Source organism: Lathyrus oleraceus, chromosome 4 (assembly GCF_024323335.1).
Source record: "Lathyrus oleraceus cultivar Zhongwan6 chromosome 4, CAAS_Psat_ZW6_1.0, whole genome shotgun sequence".
NCBI classification, from domain to species: Eukaryota; Viridiplantae; Streptophyta; class Magnoliopsida; order Fabales; family Fabaceae; genus Lathyrus; species Lathyrus oleraceus.
In genome coordinates, this window is record NC_066582.1 from 74,819,260 (window position 1) to 74,827,848 (window position 8,589).

An 8,589-nucleotide genomic window follows, 5' to 3' on the forward strand; every position below is an offset into this window, starting at 1 on the left:
ATGAACAGGGCTAGGATAACCATACAGCTTATAGCAGAAGGGCTTCAGGTGACCAAATTTCCCACAGTAATGGCATCTCCATCTTTATTGTTTCCCTTTCTACTGTCTTCTCCTCTGATGTTGTGACATATGATGAGACATCACAGGTTTGCTTTTACTATGGCTGCATTTAGGTTTGGCTTGAGGTTTGTAACCAGTGTGACAGCTCTCAGGCTTAGATTTATTATACCCAATGCCAGATTTGTCTCCTGTTATTAGTCCAGTTTGGAGAATTTTCTCCAAGGAGTCAGATCCATTGTTTAACATCCTTACATACTTGGTCATCTCTTCTAGTTTTGAATTTAAGAACACAGCTTCAGTTTTTAACTTGGAGATGGTTTCCACATGGTCTGCCTTTTCATTCTCCAGCTGTACTATCTTCTGACTTTCAACTTCTAGCTTGGCATTCAGAACCACTGCTTTTGTTCTTAATTTGGAGATGGTTTCCAAGTGTTCTACCTTCTCATTCTCAAGTTGAATTATTTCCTTCTTCTGGCTTTCAACCTATTTACATAGCTCTACACTTTTGTGACACAACTTTCTGTAGGTAGAGGCCAACTCTTCAAAGGTTACTTCATCATCACTTGAGTCTTCATCAGAACCCCATCTTCTTGTCAAGGCAGTTACCAGATTTGCAGCTTCATCTGTTTCACTCTCATCAGACCAAGTGGCAGCAAGACTCACCTTTTGCTTCTTGAGGTAGGTTCCACATTCAGTTCTAATGTGTCCATACCCATCACATTCATAGCACTGTACTTCTTTTCCTTCTTTGGGCTTATCATCTGACCTTGCTCTTCTTTCAACATTGTTGGATCTACTGATGTCAAGTGAGATGTTCTTGACATTAGCCTTGGATCTTACATCCATCTTTTTCAACAGTCTGTTGAACTATCTTCCCAGCATTACTACTTCTTTTGACAAGTCTTCATCAACATCCTGACTGTTTTCATCTTCTGTGTTTGACATGAAGGTCGTGCTTTTGGTTTTATTTTTAGAACCATCATTTAATCCCATCTCAAATGTTTGGAGGAAACCAATTAGCTCATCAACTCTCATGTTGGAGATGTCTTGGGATTCTTCTATGGCTGTTACTTTCATAGCAAATCTCTTAGGAAGTGACCTGAGTATTTTCCTTACCAGCTTCTCATCTGACATCTTCTCTCCCAGGGCTCTCTCTGAGGCATTAGCAATTTCAAGAATGCTCATATGAAATTCATGTATGTTTTCATCTTCTTTCATCCTTAGATTTTCAAACTTGGAGGTGAGCAGTTGTAGTCTAGACATTTTAACCCTAGATGTGCCTTCATGAGTGGTTTTGAGAATGTCCCAAGCATCTTTAGCCACTTCGCAATTGTTTATCAACCTGAAGATGTTCTTGTCTACTCCAATGAATATGTCATTCAATGCTTTAGAATTTCCAAGGGCTAGATCATCCTCCTCCTTGGACCATTGTTCTTCAGGCTTCTTGTCAGTTGTGGCTGCTCCTTCCTTAGTAATTACTGGATGAACCCATCCTGTTAATACAACCTTCCAAGCCTTATTATCCAGAGATTTTAAGAAGGCTACCATTCGAGGTTTCCAATAGTCATAGTTAGATCCATCCAAAATTGGTGGCCTGTGAACATATCCTCCATCTCTCTCCATTGTACCAGAAAGTATTGCCCCTAGATCTCACCCAGAACCAGAGCATGATGCCTGCTCTGATACCAATTGAAATTCTGGTATCAGATATGAGATGTCGAAGGTAATGTCACGACACTAATATCTGAGTAATGCAAACAGAATAAAGATAAAGAATAGTAATGCAAGATACACAAGCAATTGTTAACCCAGTTCGGTCCAACTCACCTACATCTGAGGGCTACCAAGCCAGGAAGGAAATTCACTAAAATAGAATCAGTTCAAAAACTCACCGTACACTTCAACAAGTTACAGTCTTTCTCACCTAATCTCTACCCGTGCAATTTCTACCTAAGCACTCTTAGACATGATAACCCACTCACTTCCCTACAATCACACCTGTGATTTTAAACAACAATACCTTGAGAAAAGAAATCACTTTTCAATAACAAACTCTTGATTTTACTTCACAGTTTCAATCAAGAAGACACACTCTTGATCTTGCTTAACAACTTTGATCAAGAAGACACACACTTGATCTTGCTTCACAGCTTTGATCAAGTAGACACACACTCTTGCTTAGCAGCTTTAGAGTGACAAATTACAACCACAAATCAGACCAATTCAATCATCAATGGATGACTTGAATGGCTTACAAGTCTTACGACTAAACAAGACACAAACCCTAGCTCTCTCTCCGTATTTCGCTCAGTATTGGTTGTGTGTTCAAACAGGTTTTCTAAGTCCCTTTTTATAGAAGCTTTCAGCTGGGCTTGGACATCTTGAAAACCCTAAATCTATTTTCCAATCAAATCTTCTCATGACAGCTGGTTAGATCTCCTTGGAAAATAAGTAAATCAGGTTGTAATCAATGATTGAATGCGCCTGCAAATCAGATCTTCAATCATACATAGATTTCCATTAAATGTGCAATCACAAAACACCAGACATTCACACTGAATGTTCTGTGTACAGGATGTCATGACATCGGGTCTGACATCCTGGAACAATCCTGCATAATTCCATAATTCCATTTATAATTTCCAGCAGGTACAAACATATCAGATGCCATGACATTTTGTATGACATTCTGAAACAATCCTGCATGATCATGTCTTCCATTTGAACTCCAGCAAGTACACATCATCAGATGCCATGTCATTATGACATTCTGAAACAATCTTGCATGATCATGTTCTTGAACTCCAGCAGGTACATAGGATATCTCATGTTAAGACATCACACATAACATCTTGTGAACACTCTTTATTTTACCAAAATTGTTGCCAACACTTAGAACCAACATCTGGGAGTTTGTGGTTCGGTCCTAGGGGGTCCGACTCCTACTTCCTGATTCACCATCTCTGGTTGCGATTGATTTTGGTTATCTGGCGCATTTAAATTCGCCATTCTCGAAGTGGATTTTCCCATTGGTCTGTGTTCGTTGGTTGTGGCTACTTTACCACTCCTTAATAACATACAACGAATTCTTTCGAAAAAGGAGAAAATGAATGAATAACCAGAATAAAAAACAATTTCAATTTTCTAACAATGTTAGCACTGTCCCATTGGACGTGCCAATTTGTTTACCGTTAAAATTGGTAAGCAACCGCTGATCTTTCAAATTACTAAATTTAGTTACTTACGAGATCGATCAGATTGATCCTAGGACATGTGTTAATTGTTTAAAGTGAATTCTAGTAAACACGAATACTTCGATAGTATTGTGCTGACAACAATGAGTGAACTATTTAGACAATAAGAGACTAACGCAAATTAAAGAGAAAGATTGTAAAAGAAATGACGATAACTAGCAGCAAAGAAGAATATTTGAAATAAAGAAGTATTTATGGAAAAAATAAAGATAAATTGTATTACTTCAAAGTAACTGACAATGGTGTAAAACAAACGTACGTTTCTTAATTTACAGTTCCTCTTCACACGGGTACTTGGTAAATTTTACAGACTTTGTACACACTTTGACACACACTGATCCTAACATTAATACCTTCTATTTATACTAATCTAAATAACCGTTTCCAACAACCCCTTAATCACATCGAGACAAATGGTACTTTGCATGGATGCAACTAACCACTATGCTCCACGTGTACCTTCAGCAGTTTCAGATAAGAACAAAGTTCCCTCCTTTATTTGAAATTTGAATCTTCAGTCGAAACCGTCTTCAAAATATTAGAGAATATTTATAAGTCCTAACTGCACACTGGCCCTTCTCATCCAGGGACTTTTGACTAGATCTCTCTAATATCAAATTCGGTCGAAAACACCTTCACATGGGATTTCCATTTTGTAACTCTAAAACGGGCGTCGAAATTATGAGCTAACAGGTAGATACTTTTAAAATTCATTCATAATGAAAATCTACCTATCCGGGAAAATTTCAAATAGAACTTGTGACCAACTATTTGGTCTATAAGAAAATCCAAACTTTTCAAATCTCAAAACTATTTTAGATCTATTTGAATTCCTAACTTGTATAGAAAAGATCTTGGAAGTTTTACATTTCTCATACCTTGTAGTTTTTAAAAGAAGATCCTTGAGGTTAATAATCATATCATTTTCGTCACAACTACAATTATGAGACATGTTATATCTAGATTTTTGATTTGATCCCTCTCATAAGCATTGTTCTTCGAATCTAGATATATTGGTTGCAAGGAATTGGTCGCTCAAGAACATACAAATTTTCTCGTACTTGAGAACAATTCTAAATTTTTGTATTAACTCAAAAACTCCTTTCTGAAGTATATATCCTTCATAAGGATATTTCATAATAAAATATTAAATGAAATGCAAAATTAAATTCTAACTGCAAAATATGTGAAATGCTCCCACTATTTTTACTCAAATCAAATGAACCTCAACATTTGATTCGGAAAATCACGTTGGAAGATTTTTTAGCGGGTCAAGATCCATATTTCACTTTGTTTTAAGTCCACGTAGGCGGATTACACAAAACTTTCAAATTTTATCAGTTGAGTGAATAACTCTTTATTCTAATCCATCATATAGATTGTTCTCAACTCTTTCTTTTAAACATATATAATCCTATTATAATTAGTTTTAGTTTAGTTAAGTAAAACCCATAAATTTAGCAATTGAACATTACATTAATCCCATCGCACTTTACTAATATAAAATATTCATTCCACGTTGGGCAAAATCTACATTATTTGATACTAGTCCTCATGAGTGTTAAATTTTGGAAATCAATTAACTTAATATTTAATTGATGAATATTTCTTAAGTTTTATCTCACCGAATTTGTGTATCTCATACACTCGCATATAAACATACATTTAATGCATCACATATATATAAGATTTGGTAATACGATTATGGTCACCTAAAATTATTTTATTATAATTCTTTGACTCACGAACAAGCTTCTCAAACTTCTCCGTCAATGTTAATGTTTGGCACCACCTTCTCTTTAACTCTTTAACTCAAAAAATTATGATATTTAAAATAAATAAAATAATTAAATGGCATGATATGTATGTCATATTTAATTAAAATAAATTATACAAACATATTCTATTTAAACTAAATAAAAGTTAAAAAATCTAAGATCAAAACTGTATACTAAATTATTTAATAATAAATGATAAAAAATTATTTTTTACTATTATTATAATAAATCAATTATAAATTAATTATAATAATAATAATAATAATAATAATAATAATAATAATAATAATAATAAAATTATCATACACCGCCATCATATTTAATGATAAATTTCAATAAATTTTTATTAACATCATTATAATTAAATAATTTTATAGTGCTGTAAAGAAAATTTAGAATCTGTTTTACCGTAAGTTATAAATCAATGACAATTATAATTTAAATCAAATCAAAATTTAATACAAATTGATTTAAGCCATTATTGCGGAAAATAAAATCTCAGAACAAAAGAAAATGTAATTGATATGAATCATTTCAAATTAGTGAATTTTTTTTCACATACAACCCATTTGTAATACATGATATAACAACCATTTGGACTATTATAATATTGAATGAGTGATGAAATTAATTACAACTCAAAATAAATTATATTCCTCTATATAAGAATACTACTAGTGAATAGAGTTTCACAAAGACAAATAACAATGAAAACAGAAAGTACTCAATATACTAAACATGCATTGTTTGTTGTCTCAAGGTCTTAGTCTTCTACACATCAAGCTCCTCCTTAAATATAATGGAATCCAATTGCATTGCCCATTAGGGTTTTGAATATTTCGTGCGACTGAAGCAAATCCAAAAAGTGCATCACATTAATTTCTAGTAATTTGATTTGCAATCTTTGATATAGAAAATATTCACCAAACTAATTTATTTGATCTTTTTAAATCTAGAAAAGTGTTCTTTTGAGAATTCTTTCCTTATTCCAAAATGCGCATAAAACAATCAAACATAATAATGGAAATAAATCAGGCACGGGATTCACTTCAGTGCTAGTTGGCTTGAGAGGCACGATGTTTCTCGATGCATGGGATATCTTGCTCCAAATAGTGACTCTTGTTTTGAGCTCATAGAGACATGATTTCTCAACATAATATGATGGATCTTGCATCACATGTTGGCCAGTGAGATATAACAATAAACATGTTCTACTTCAAAAGATGTAAAGTGTGTTGATAAACTTTGTACCTTATAGAGATATTTTATCAGTTGTGGTTCTTTGACGTGGTACTTTTTGAAAACTTGGTTGGTGACTAGATGGGGGTCACTTTTTACCTTCAACTTGGAGACACCCATTTCTAGGGAGAGAACCATGTTGGTGATGAGAACTTCGTATTCTGGCTGGTTATTGTTGGCCTTGAATTCAAACTAAAATTCTGGCAAGCAGATCCCTGATGTTGTACATGATGTCACGACCTCAGGGTCAACACATTATCACACAACAAACAATAACGAGATTTAAATAACAGTATGACAGGAAATAATGCAATTAGTTGTTAACCCAGTTCGGTGCAACGTCACTTACATTTGGGGGCTACCAAGCCAGGAAGGAAATCCACTATAACAGTATTAGTTTGAAGTTCTAAACAACCTCTGGTTTTACAAACTTATCACCTAATCACTACCCATGGAATTTCTATCTAAGACTCTCCTAGATATGAGACCCTTCTCACTACCCTTCAATCACACAACAGTGACAACAACTGAAAAACAATCAAAGAACAAAAGACACAATTCCAATGAAACAAAATGCACTCTTGCTTAAAAACTCACGAGTTATTCACAATTACAACTCAATAAACTCAGTCTAATTCAAGTATCAAATAGATACTAGGATGACTCACAAATAACAATGACAACTAAACCCTAACAAAGACAATTTTCAACGCCGATTGTTCTGTAAATTAGGTTTAGTAACGTCCTCTTTAAATAGCCTTTGGTAAGCATGGGCTTCGGGCTAAAAAAACAGCAGATCAAACCAAACCAAATCAAATTAAATCTGATCAAATCAAATCTGATATCTCATTAAATGTTTTGACATTTGTTCTGCATAATATTTGATCAAATCAAATCTGATGTCTCCTTAAATATTTTGACATTTGTTATGCATAATATTGGATCAAATCAAATATGATGTCGCCTTAAATGTTTCGACATCCATTATGCAGAATCAATAAATGTTTTCACATCCAGTTTGCACAATCTTCTCCATAATCAAATCTGATGTCTCTATAAATGTTTCAACATCCAGTCTGCACAATCTTCTGCAAAATAAAATCTGATGTCTTGATAAATGTTTCAACATCCAGTATGCACAATCTTCTGCAGAATAAAATCAAATGTTTCCTTAAATGTTTCGATATTTGTTCTGCAGAATCAAATTTGATGTCTTCATAAATGTTTCGATATTTGTTCTGTAGAATCAAATATGATCTAATGTTTCCTTTAAATGTCTCAACGTCCCATTTTATGAAACAAGTGCATAACTGGAAATGAAACAAGAGTTCCTAAAATAAACCTTCTTGGACAGTCATATATGATAGCTAAATATTCATAGAATCTTCAGATATCTCATAATAAAATAAGTCTTACAAGAAGTAAAACAAAACATGCAAAGATGTCTGATCAACATGTCACGACATCTTGCTCAACATCTTACTGTGATACAAGTTTTAAAAAAAATGTTGTCAATCATAAAAACACAGAACTAACAATCTCCCCCTTTGGCAGATTTTGGTTAAAACAACCTTTGCATCATATAGGTGGAGAAAAGGTAAAATAACAACAATAATCACAAGCACAAAAACCAAACACTTGGTATAACACCAAGACATATCATAGGCACACACAATAGAAATAAGTAGTAGAAACCCAGCCTCACAGAAAATACATAGAGAGAAATAAACTCTTACACTCCAAGCCTCCTTCAAAAACAAAATGTCAAGACATTTTGTCTGACATCACAACAAGCACACAACAACCTAAGCACAAATAAAATTCTCTTAAATAAAATGTCAGGACATTCTGTTTGACATCATAGCAAGTACACAACAACCTAAGCACAAACAAAATTCTCTGAAACAAAATGTTAAGACATTATGTCTGACATCACAGCAAGTACACAACAACATTGGTACAAACAAATCAAACTCCCCCTGAATGTCATGATCAACAACACATAAATAACTCCCCCTGTCACAAAGGAAACATACTCCCCCTCAAATAAACAACCTTCACATAGAGAATAAAATAAATCAAGAGCACAACTAGCACAACTCTTCACTATCTACTCCCCCTTTTTAACCAGAATATGACAAACCAAGCAGAAATTCATCAATGACAACAAACAAAATAGAGAAAATCAGTAGCAGAACATGTGAATTAGAGGTACAAACCAAGACACGCAGAGGTGCAATACTCAAAGAAAATGCTCA